The sequence below is a fragment of the Triticum dicoccoides genome, chromosome 2B (genome assembly GCF_002162155.2).
Source record: "Triticum dicoccoides isolate Atlit2015 ecotype Zavitan chromosome 2B, WEW_v2.0, whole genome shotgun sequence".
Classification (NCBI taxonomy): domain Eukaryota; kingdom Viridiplantae; phylum Streptophyta; class Magnoliopsida; order Poales; family Poaceae; genus Triticum; species Triticum dicoccoides.
Genome location: NC_041383.1, coordinates 189,161,272 through 189,173,179, shown reverse-complemented (window position 1 = coordinate 189,173,179; position 11,908 = coordinate 189,161,272).

Sequence of the window (11,908 nt, the reverse complement as noted above, 5' to 3'; positions counted from 1 at the left end):
TCCAGCCTCCACCGCGCGCTACTCCACTGGCTACTGTTCAACCACCCCTCCACGGGCACCCCTCCACCGTCTATTGTTCATCCAGCCCTCCACACCACGGGGTCCTGTTCAACCACCCCTCCACCGTCTACTGTTCATCCAGCCCTCCACACCACGGGTTCCTGTTCATCCAGAGGCAACGCCACCGCTCACTGTTCATCCAAACCCCCCCGCAACGCTCACTGTTCATCCCAGAGGCAGCATCGATCGGCTTCAGTTAGCAGCAGTAGCGAAGGAACCGCTCCATCGGGTTCAGTTAACAGCCATCGATCGATCGCTCGGGTTCAGTAACACGTAGCCTCCAGTGCAATCGCTCGGGTTCAGTTAGAGCCCAACGCCTCGCTCGGGTTCAGTTAGAGCCAATGCCTCGCACACACGCGCGTACATACGAGAGAAATGCGCATCGCTCCGCCCCCGACCTCCCACCGTAACCGGCAACTCCCCGAAATTTTCCTCCCCCTCGCTTGTACCACGGTTTTTTCCGTCATGGACGGCCCAAAGAATGTCATGCAACCGCGTCTCCGGCCCGCCCAGGACGAAAAACCCATTTTCTGTCATGATTTTTTGTCATAGAAGTAGGAGCCCACCACATCTATGATGATACCAGGTTTTGTCACAATTATCGTCATAGAAGTGTCATATGTATGACAGAATTTTTTTTTGTTCGGCCCAAAATGTCACGGATGTGTCTTTTTTTTGTAGTGACCACATATGCATCATTTCTCCATATGTGCCTTTTTTCACCATTATATGCATCGATATGACTTAAGTTTTGGCCAAGCTGGGTTGCCTGGCTCTTGTGTTTATGCCCTATGTTCCCGTTAATTCGGCTAGGGCATAAGGGGAGCACCTCTGCGATTGTTACTGCCGGGTCAGCCGGATGTGTACCTCAGACTGGGTGAAGCCGAAAGCTAGCGTTCTTAAGGGAATATTCGGTCGGTGAACAGAAGATGTCTTTTACTTATTACAAACACATGCCCCGAGATGTTCATATCCTGCGTTATTTTCCGCAGTTCGGACATGCACATTAATGCATGCACACCCAGGGAAAGGAACCCTTAACAGAACTATTCTCCCTGGAAGATGTTTCTTACTACCCATGTAATATAACATAACTAGCTGGGTACTTGTCTGTTCAAGCACTTATGACCCCTACGCCTGGTTTCCATGCGTACCCCGGTTTTCACGTAACCGAGCGGGTATTTGGATACACTCCAGACTGTCGGGTCCAGAGGTTCAAGCGAAAAGGTCGGCCAAGAAAAATGATTTACAATCCGGCCAGGGACAAAATATGTCCTTCGAAGTACAATGCCACTTAGACTGACTAAATTCTTCTTCTATACCATCCAACAGGCTGTCTACTCTACAGTCCTGTTGGGAATACTTAGCGGCTAATGCTACTTGGTCATACACCAGATGAACAGGGATCTCCTTCCCATCTTACCCTACAGGTCTGACCTCGGCCATATGGTTTGGGTCAGCCTTGGTGTAACGCGTCTTCACCATGGCCCAGGCTTCCCTTGCGCCTTGTCGGCAGGCTGATGTCTTCCATAATCAGAAGCGCTACCGCGCTCCCTTGAGCATCTCCACAAGCTCCCCATACCTCATGGCAGGGAGACGGATGGCCACAAGGCTTGGGCAATACCCTGCATCACCTGTCGAACTTGTTCTTGCAGTTGTGAGAGCTCCTGCAGGAGATCGCTGGCAGACCCAGGCATCTCCTCGTCGGGACGACCTGTTAACATACCTACAGACATAATTATGTTAGCAAGCTTCTCCATCGAACATTATAATGGTTCGTTGGAGCATTTACTGAATATGCCGCATCGAAGCCTCCTGTTCTCCTTTACGGAGTCTGCAAGCTCGGCCCGAACATCCTTTAATTCGAGGTCCAGTTGGATGTTCGCGTCCTAGAGAGCATTTTTCTCCTTTATCACCTTAGTAAGCACACGCTCACCAGCCTTTAGCTATCGCCTAACATGTTGCTCACCCTCTGGAACGATCTCCGGATTGCCTCCAGGATTGTCTGCAGAGTCTATTGTTAGAACTGCATTCACGCCGAATACTAAAACTGGTACATGCCATGACATTATTTACGTTCAAAGCAATTATTACCAGATGGGGCCTTCACAGACTCCTCCATTACGGCAAGTGCGGCCCGCAGTTGGGCTTTGCACTCCTCCAGCTCTTTGGACAACTGGGTATTTTTCTCTGTCAGAATCTATGCACACGACGATCCTCAAATCAGTTGTGCCAACTGTTTCAAGTCTTAGGGGCTACTGACATACATACTTATCAAATTTTCTTACCTGTATATCCTTTATGTAATGGTTCGTGGCCCTGGTGAGGCCACCTTGAGCAGCCCGGATGTACGCATCCCATGAGTTGAAGGCATCGAACGCCTCTTCAAAGAAAGTAGGGTCGCGTAGTGCGGCCTATCGGCGCCTATGATTCATGGCGCTCTCCAATTTGGAGTTTGTAGTGGAGAATCTATCCGCATCCTCTGTTGGAGGATCGTCCGCATTGACCTCCACCCTTGAGTCCGGCTTCGGAGTCCGGCTGGTGGAGGCGTGACCGGCAGGCTCTCCGGATATAGTCGAGTGAGCGCCTTTTCTATCAAAAGACAATGGACATTGTTATACTTTAACAATGATAATTTCGTGGCAGGGTTTTAAACATACCTTTGCAACAGCGTCTCGGTCCTGACCGCCTTCCTTTTAAGCCTACCCGGCTTCGGTGCCCCTTGTTGGCGAGTCACTGCGGGTTCGGCTTGGCGCCCCAATGGCCTTCCCTATAAGGCACAATACGTATGCGGTAGGTGAAGTGTACAGAGGGAATCCTTTTTGGAAGTCGGGACTCTGGCTTTACTTACCTGGGATACATGGAGTAGGCTAGGATAATCGGCTGTAATAGCCACCATCACACCATCACAGCTTAACTGATAAAATACCCCGTCGACAAGCTCCAAAAATGTGTCCGGATCTTCTTTGAGTCCGGGGTCGAGAGCTCGGTTGAGGTCTTCCGGCTGTGGGGATGGGCTGTCGACATCCTTCATAGCCCTTCGCAGTTCCTGCTATGAATTGACGAAGTAAGCATTCATGCTAAAAATATAGGAAAGTATCTTCGCTTAATACGGATGGCTGTACATGGAGAATCCATCCCGTGGCTTAATACGGATGAACTCCTCTTCTTCTCCTTTGTATAAATCGGACAGTATCTTCGCTAGAGCGACGGGAGAGTCCGGACCTTTACGGCCGCAGCGGGTGGCATCATCTTCCCCAATGAAGTGCCACATGGGTTTTCCCCGATATTGAAGTGGCTGCACTCCCTACAGTATACATATGGACATGACTTCAATTATTGTCAGTCCTGATCTGGCCAGCATATCTATCCTGCTCATCAGGAATAGGATCTCTCTGTTATCTTCCTCCGGGGGCTCCTGGGGCGCTAGTTGTAGCGTTTCTTCAACGGAGCATTTATGAACCGGGAAGGCCTTTTCGGATAGAGTCTGGAAGAGGGACATCCTCTATGTAGAACCACTTCGAAGGGCAGCCTTCAGACGTCTTCTTCGGGGTACCGGATAGGTATCCGGTCCCGGCGATGCGCCATATTTCGGCTCCGCCCACTTGATATACGGGCCCCTCTTGAGTGCGGGGTACGAGGAAGAATAGCCTCTTCCATAGCTCGAAGTGGGCCTCGCAACCCAGAAATAGCTCACAGAAGGCAACGTAGCCTGCGATATGTAATATGGAGGCTGGGGTGAAGTTATGCAGCTGGAGGCCGTAGAACTATAGGAGCCCGCAGAGGAAAGGATGGACTGGAAATCCGAGTCCCCTCAACAAATAGGGGACGAAGCATACCTGCTCTCCCTTGGATGGGTTTGGATAGCTCTCCACTTGCTCCCCGCCATTATAAATGGCTAGTCCAGCTCGGACGGGGACCATGTATGCAGGCGGAAGAAACCCCTTGGTCTGCAACTCTATTGATCGCCTGTGGGGGACAGAACATTTCTCCCAATCACCTGGCCTAGTGCTACGGGAGCAGGAACCGCGACAATCAGCCATGGTGGTATGGATTTTTTCGGTCGCGCTTGGGATGAACGCTCGCTGGGAGGAGATGGTATGATTTGGATCTGAGGATCCCCGTCCCTTTAAATAGACGACTTACTTACATGGTCAGGGTGGCAAATGTAAAAATGCCCCGACTTCCCGCATTCACTCGACGCGTGGAGATAGCCATTAGTGCGACACAGAAGTCGAGGAGTGCAATATTGAAGGGAAGTCGTACACTGCTCGTTACAACAGGTACTCTGGAGAATTTGGAGAAGAACCCGTCTTGCAATGCCGAAGACAATCTGCGCGCCGGAATCATCGTCATTGAAGCCTGGTTCAGGTGCTACTGAGGGAGTCCTGGATAAGGGGGTATCCGGACAGCCGGACTATATACTTTGGCCAGACTGTTGGACTATGAAGATACAAGATTGAAGACTTCGTCCCGTGTCTGAATGGGACTCTCCTTTGCGTGGAAGGCAAGCTTGGCGATTCGGATATGTAGATCTCCTTCTCTATAACCGACTCTGTGTAACCCTAGCCCCCTCCGGTGCCTATATAAACCAGAGGGTTTAGTCCGTAGGATAACAACAATCATAATCATAGGCTAGCCTCTAGGGTTTAGCCTCTACGATCTCGTGGTAGATCAACTCTTGTAATACTCATATCATCAAGATCAATCAAGCAGGAAGTAGGGTATTACCTCCATAGAGAGGGCCCGAACCTGGGTAAACATCATGTCCCCCGCCTCCTGTTACCATTAGCCTTAGACGCATAGTTCGGGACCCCCTACCCTAGATCCACCGGTTTTGACACCGACAGCGGGCTTGCAGTTATGCATGCCAGCTCGATCGAGAAGCTCATGGGCGTAGCGTTGCTGATGCAGGAAGAACCCATCTGGCCGTCGAACCACCTCAATGCCAAGGAAGTAATGCAGGGGACCCAAGTCCTTCAGGGCAAACTCATCGCGAAGACGAGCAGTGAGCCGCTGGAGGACCGCGACAGTGGATGCCGTCAGAATGATGTCATCGACGTACAACAACAAGTAGGCCACGTCAACTTCGTGATGATACACGAAGAGGGACACATCGGAGCGAGTCGATGTAAATCCGAGCGTCTGCAGGAAGGCGGCGATGCGCTAGTACTAGGCCCGAGGTGCCTGCTTCAACCCGTAAAGAGAACGGGAGAGCAAGCACACATGATCTAGATGCGTGGCGTCGATGAAGCCGGTGGGCTGTTCACAGAACACATGATCAGCGAGGTGGCTGTGCAAGAAGGCGTTGGAGACGTCCAACTGATGCACAAGCCAAGCTCGGGACACGGCTAGCTGGAGCACGGCGTGGATCGTGCCTGGTTTAACAACTGGGGCAAATGTGTCGGTGAAGTCCACGCCCGCGCACTGCCGAAAGCCCTGAACCACCCAGCGAGCTTTATAGCGCTCGAGAGTGCCATCCGGACGAGTCTTGTGCCAAAAGACCCACTTGCCCGTGATGATGTTGGCGCGGGGCGACTGAGGGATGAGCTGCCAGGTATGATTCCGCTGGAGCGCGTCGAGCTCTTCCCGCATCGCAGCGAGCCAATGAGGATCCCGTAGGGTGGCTCGAGCTGACGATGGGAGAGGGGACGGCTTAGAGATGGAAGCAATGAGAAGGTACTCATCGCTGGTGTACCGCATGCTCGGGCGGAAGGTGCCAGCCCGAGAGCGAGTCATCGGGCGGGTAGCGGGTTTGGGGTGGAGACGGGCAACGACGAAGAAGAGCCCGCCTCCTCCGAGGCCGCGGATGAGGCCGCAGGCGAGGCCGCCACGGGCGAGGCCACCGGCAAGGCGGCGGGCAAGGCCGCCGCGTGCGAGGTGGTGGGCGAGGCCGCCGAGGAGGCCGAGGGTGTGGTCGGGGCCGGGGACGCCAAGGGCGTGTGGGCGCTGAGGAAGGTGTAGCCCCTAGGGCAGCCAACCGGGGAGAGACTCGACCCGTGGCGCGGGGGCACCCTCAAAGCCAGGAGGTGGCCCAAGAGAAGCACGCGAGCGGCCGTCACCGGGAGCGGGCAAAGCCGCAACATCCGAAGGTACCTGCTGAAATGGAAAAACCATCTCATCAAAGTAAACGTGTCGTGAAGTGATCACCCGATGTGAGATAGGATCATAGCAGCGGTAGCCTTTGGTGTTGGGGAGATAGCCGAGAAAGATGCAGGCCACGGACCGAGGTGCGAACTTATGAGGAGCAGTGGAAGCGATGCTAGGGTAGCACAGGCAACCGAAAATGCGGAGCTCAGCATAGGAGGGTGGCGTGCCAAACAGGAGGTGATGAGGTGCAAAATTCCTGCGAGTGCGACAAGGACGAATGTTGATGAGGAGTGATGCGGTGGTCGGGCCAAAAGCGTGGTGGCACGTTGGTGTGAAAGAGGAGGGTGCAGACGCAGACATTAAGTGTGCAAAGCACACGCTCATCGCGACCGTTTTGTTGCAAAGTGTACGAGCAAGTGAGACGAAAGATCGTGCTGTGTGTGGCGAGAAGGTTGCGGATCGCAAAGTTATCAAACTCCTTCCTGTTGTCTATTTGCAATGCATGAATGAGACGTCCAAACTGCATGGAGACATAGGAGTAGAAAGCGGTGTGAGTAGCAATAGAGTCTGACTTTCGCCGCAACGGGAAGGTCCACATATAGTGCGAAAAATCATCATGTATGACAAGATAATAATGATAGCCCGTGTTACTTGCAACAGGAGAGGTCCAAACATCACTATGAATTAACTCAAACGGGTATGATGCGACATGCGAGGAAGTGCTAAAAGGAAGACGAACATGTTTGCCGAGACGACAAGCATGATAAGTGTGATCGTCGATCTTATTACACGTGAATGAAAAACTCCGAAGAATATGACGAAGGGTGGCGGTGTTGGGATGACCAAGACGAGCATGCCAAAGGTCCACTCCAGAGGAAAGCGCCATGGGTGCAACAACGGAGGAGGTGGATGACTGGACCGGGTAGAGCTCATCGGGGCTATCACATCGGTGGAGCACCATCCGGGTACGGGCATCCTTAACAGAAAAGCCAAACATGTCAAATTCAACGGTAACATGATTTTCACGTGTAAGAGAACGAACGGAAACAAGATTTTTAATGATGTCAGGAGAGACAAGTACGTTAGAAAGATATAATGGCATGGAGTTAGAAGGAAAATTAGCATGGCTGACATGAGTAATAGGCGTGGAAGAACCGTCACCCACAGTAATGTGAGCAGCGGTGTGAACGGGGTGAGAGCCAAGAAGGTTACCGGGGTTGGCGGCCATGTGAGCCGTGGCTCCGGTGTCCATATACCAGTCGCCACTGCCAGTGTATTGCTGCGGCGTGGGGGCGGTGTGGAGGGCCGCTACGAGCGCGGGGTCCCAAGGCACCGGCGGGAGAGCCGGGGCTAACAACATCGGCTAAGGTGGTGGCGCCATGAATCGACCTGCCGAAGGCAACCCATAGGCCGTAGAGGGGCCGTAGAGCGGCACGGGCGGGTATGTCTAAGGGGCCGCATGAAGCACCTGATGAGAGGCCGGGCGGGCGCCGAAGAGGCCCAGAGCGGGGGCACGTGGTACATGCATGGAGTACGCATGCACAACTCCGGTCCAGGGGTTCTGGCCGGCCTGTGAGGGAGCCGGTGGGAGCTGCTGCTGATGTTGGCGCGACGCCCCGTTGGGCGCAGCCGGCTACTGCTGCTGCTGTTTGCGGCTGCCTGGGCCACGACGGCCCCCGCGGCGCTGCTGCTGCTGCTCTGCAGAGGGCTGTAGAGAGGTCGGCTGTGGCTGTGGGTATGGGAACCCGGGCGGCAGCGACGCCTGGAAGGGGCCCGGGGCGGGCCTCGGCGGGGCGGTGGGCGGTGCACCACCGTGGATACCGGCAGTGAGGGCAGTGTGGGTGGCCCGGGTGCGTGACATCCGCATCCTCCTCTCCTCCAACTTCAGGTACGCAACAATCTTGGGGAACGTCGGGTTGGTGATGAGGGGGATGTTGGAGGCGGCGTTCCTGAAATCGTCGTTCAGGCCGGCGATGAGGGTACTGAGGAGGAGCTCGTCAGAGACCGTCTCACCAAGGTCACAAGGCTCGTGAACAAGCTTCTTGAGGCGCATGCAGTAATCGTCAACAGACGAGTCGAGCTGCTGGCAGCCAAAAAACTCGCCGTGCAAGAAAACCTTGCGTTGGAGTGCGTTGTCAGTGAAGAGGCCATTGAGCTTGGTCCAAACGGCGTGAGCATCATCGTCGGCGGAGACCACCGTGTGGAAGAGGTCCTTCGAGATGGTGGTGTAGAACCAACAAATGAGAGTGGCGTCGATGGACATCCACTCCTCATCGTCCTGCATGAAGCAGGAATCCATGGAGCCATCGATGTGATCCCAGATGTTGTACTCCCAGAACACAAGGGAGAAGTACGTCTTCCATGCATAGTAGGTGGAGGTGAGATGGCCCAGGACGACGGGAACCCGAGCGAGGATGTTGAGATCGCGAATGACGACGGGGTCGGGACCCTCAAACGGGTTGGTGCGGCGGCTGCGGGTGGTGCCGGAGGAGCCGGGGGAGTCCATGAGGAGATGGGGGTGGCGGCGTCACGCGGGAGGCAGCATGGCAGAGGGGTGGCGACACAGCCATAGGGCCGTGCGGCAGGTGGGGGCGGAAGTGTGGGCGGTGGCGCACACGGGGGTGCCGGTCGCAGCGGCGTGGGAACGCGACGGCGACGGCGGCAGCGGCGATGGGATCGCGGTGGCGGTGGTGCCACAAGGGTTAGAGTTAGGATCTTAGGTATGATACCATGTTGGAAACAATAGTTTGGCAATGCTTCATGATGTATTGATCGGTGCACAGCGCACATATATATGGAGTACAAGGTGGGCCACAACCTCAACTATACAATGACTAGGAGGTGGGCCGGGCTATACAATATACATTCACAAACCATATATTCAACAAGAACTAACCCGGACTTATGTTGTTTTCAGCAGAACTACCATGGTGTTGTTTTTTATGCAGAAATCAAAGTTCTCAGAATGGGCTGAAAAATTACGGTGATTTTTTGTGCACCAAAAGAGACCCTCGAAGCTTCGAGGAAGGACCAGAAGCCTCACGAGGAAGCGACAAGCATGGGGGGTGCGCCCTCCCCCCAGGGTGCACGGAGTAGGCTTGTCGCTCCCTCGTGGCCCCCCCTGACGTGAAACCAATGCCAAAAACATTCATCTAAATCTAGAAAACCCCAGAACTTGACCAAGAATTTCCGCTCCACTGCTGCAAGCCTCTGTACCAAAGCAATCTCATCTGTAGCCCTTCTCCGGCACCCTGCCGGAGGGGGAAATCATCACCGGAGGCCATCTTCATCATCCCTGCAATCACCATGACAAGGAGGGAGTAGTTCACCCTCGGACAGTGGCGGCGCTGGGGGTATTCCTAGGACTTCCCTGGAATACCCAAGAATTTTGCGTCAAAAAAATTACTACATATAATATGTATACGTACGGTAGAATCTGGAAATATGCCACGACAGCTACGCAAACCAGATTCAGTGTCTGGTTACGCGCGCGAGCAGCAGCTCCAGCCTCCAGGCCTCCCTCCCCCGACTGCTCCAATCGATCCCCTTCCCTAACCTAACTGCTAGATCCCTCCCCCGACCCCCGATTTAGTACTGCCCTGATTCACCCTCCCTAGATCCGGCTCCTGCGGCCAGGCCGACCCTCTCTTGCCTCCCTCACCCCTCAGGCCTCGGTGCTCGGTCCCCTCCCCTTCGCGCTCCGACCGGCCCTCTCAGGCTCAGGCTCTCCCTCCCCTGCCGGCCTGCCCTCGCCCATTTGCCCTTCGGTCCGGCTTCAGCAGTGGCGTGGTTCCGGCCTCCCCTGCTCCCTAGACCCCGACCCTTACGCTCACCTCCACTCCTGGTCTATTGAAGGTATTGTTTCCCTTGGTTTTCCCTCTGTTTTATAAAGAAATCTGTAGCTTTTTTCAGTGATTGCTTGTAAAGGTCTACTAAATTGCTTGTTTGTCCAATGTTCACTCGTCCATGCCACATTGCCACTGATTTTACTTTGTTTATGTGATTGTGATGTAGATGAGAAAGAAGGATGCTAGCTTATTTGAATTGTGGGACAAATCTTCAAAGGCAAGAAAATTATCTTCTACATCCACACCAACTTCTCTTTCCGTTGAGGTTGAGAGCAATCTGCATCTAGTACTAGTGCAAACACATGATGAAGCTCCGCAACCGGATAGGGAGAGAGGGCCCCCGACCCCAATTGTAGAAGATGATGAATCAGTTGATGAAGATGATGAATCAATGCCCCAATTTGAAGCAGATTTGTCTGTTCTGGAACGTGATCCCAACAAGCGACTTCCCATATCTTCATATGATGTCAATGACCAAGATAGAGTTAGAAGGAGATACATTGACTTGGGAGCTTGTCAACCAAAGTATCATAAGTTTGAAATCAGAGATTTTAGTGGACATCCTCGTCGCTTTTCCCCTAGTTGGTTTAAAGATCATAAGTGGCTTGAGTACAACGTGCAAAAAGCGGCTGCTTTTTGCTTTGTTTGCTACTTGTTCAAGTATAAAACAAAAAGTCCCAAAGGATATGCATTTGTGAATGGTGGGTTTAATAATTGGAACATGAAAGCAAGATTGAAGAAGCATATTGGAGCTATTATTAGTGCTCACGCTGAAGCTCAAGAAAAATATGATATGTTCACTACACCTATAACATCAATTAGGGAGTCTATTGCTTCGAACACCTCACAATACAAGGCTTTGTATAAACAATGTTTGACATGGACACTCAAGTGTGTGAGATTTCTGTTGCGCCAAGGCTTGGCATTTAGGGGGCATGATGAAAGTGAATACTCACTAAATAAAGGAAATTTCCTTGAGCTTCTAAATTGTCTAGCAGGAAATTTTGAAGAGGTTGACAGGGTTATTCTCAAGAATGCTCCATGAAACTGCAAGATTACTCGCCATGATATATAGCAAGAGGTGATAAAATGTTGTGCACAAGAGACTACTAAACTAGTCATTGAAGAACTTGATGGTGGTCATTTTGCAATACTTGCAGATGAGTCTAGTGATGTGTATCAGAATGAACAGTTGGTTGTTTGCTTGCGTTATGTTGGTAAGAAAGGAAGGGCGGTTGTAAGATTTCTTGGTCTTGCTCATGTTGAAGATACCACCTCTTTGACACTAAAAGCTGCAATTTAGAAAATGCTTATGGACTACAATTTGACCTTTGCAATGGTTTGCGGGCAAGGATATGATGGAGCTAGTAATATGAGAGGTAATGCTAATGGCCTAAAAAAACTGATTATGGATGAGTCCCATCTTCTTACTATGTTCATTGTTTTGCCCATCAATTATAGTTAACTCTTCTTGTTGTTGCTAAGGAGAGTGGTGATTGTACTTGGTTCTGTCAGCAGCTTGCACACTTGTTAAATGCTCTTAGCATGTCTTATAAAAAGATGAGAATGCTTCAGATAGCTCGGGCTAAAGAACTCATTGATGCACTGGAATTGGAAGAAGTAGAAACATGGAGTGGGCTGAATCAGGAAATGGGTTTGGGAAGGCCATGTGATACACATTGGGGCTCTCACTTCAAAATTGTGAACCATGTCATCTCCATGTATGGTGCACTATGACGAGTCCTTCGCAAGATTGGAGATGAGTACCATGGTGTTGGGGAACGTAGCAATAATTCAAAATTTTCTATGCAACACCAAGATCAATCTATGTAGATTTTAGCAACAAGAGATGGAGAGGATGAGCATCTTCATACCTTTGAAGATCGCTAAGCGAAAGCATCACTAGAGCG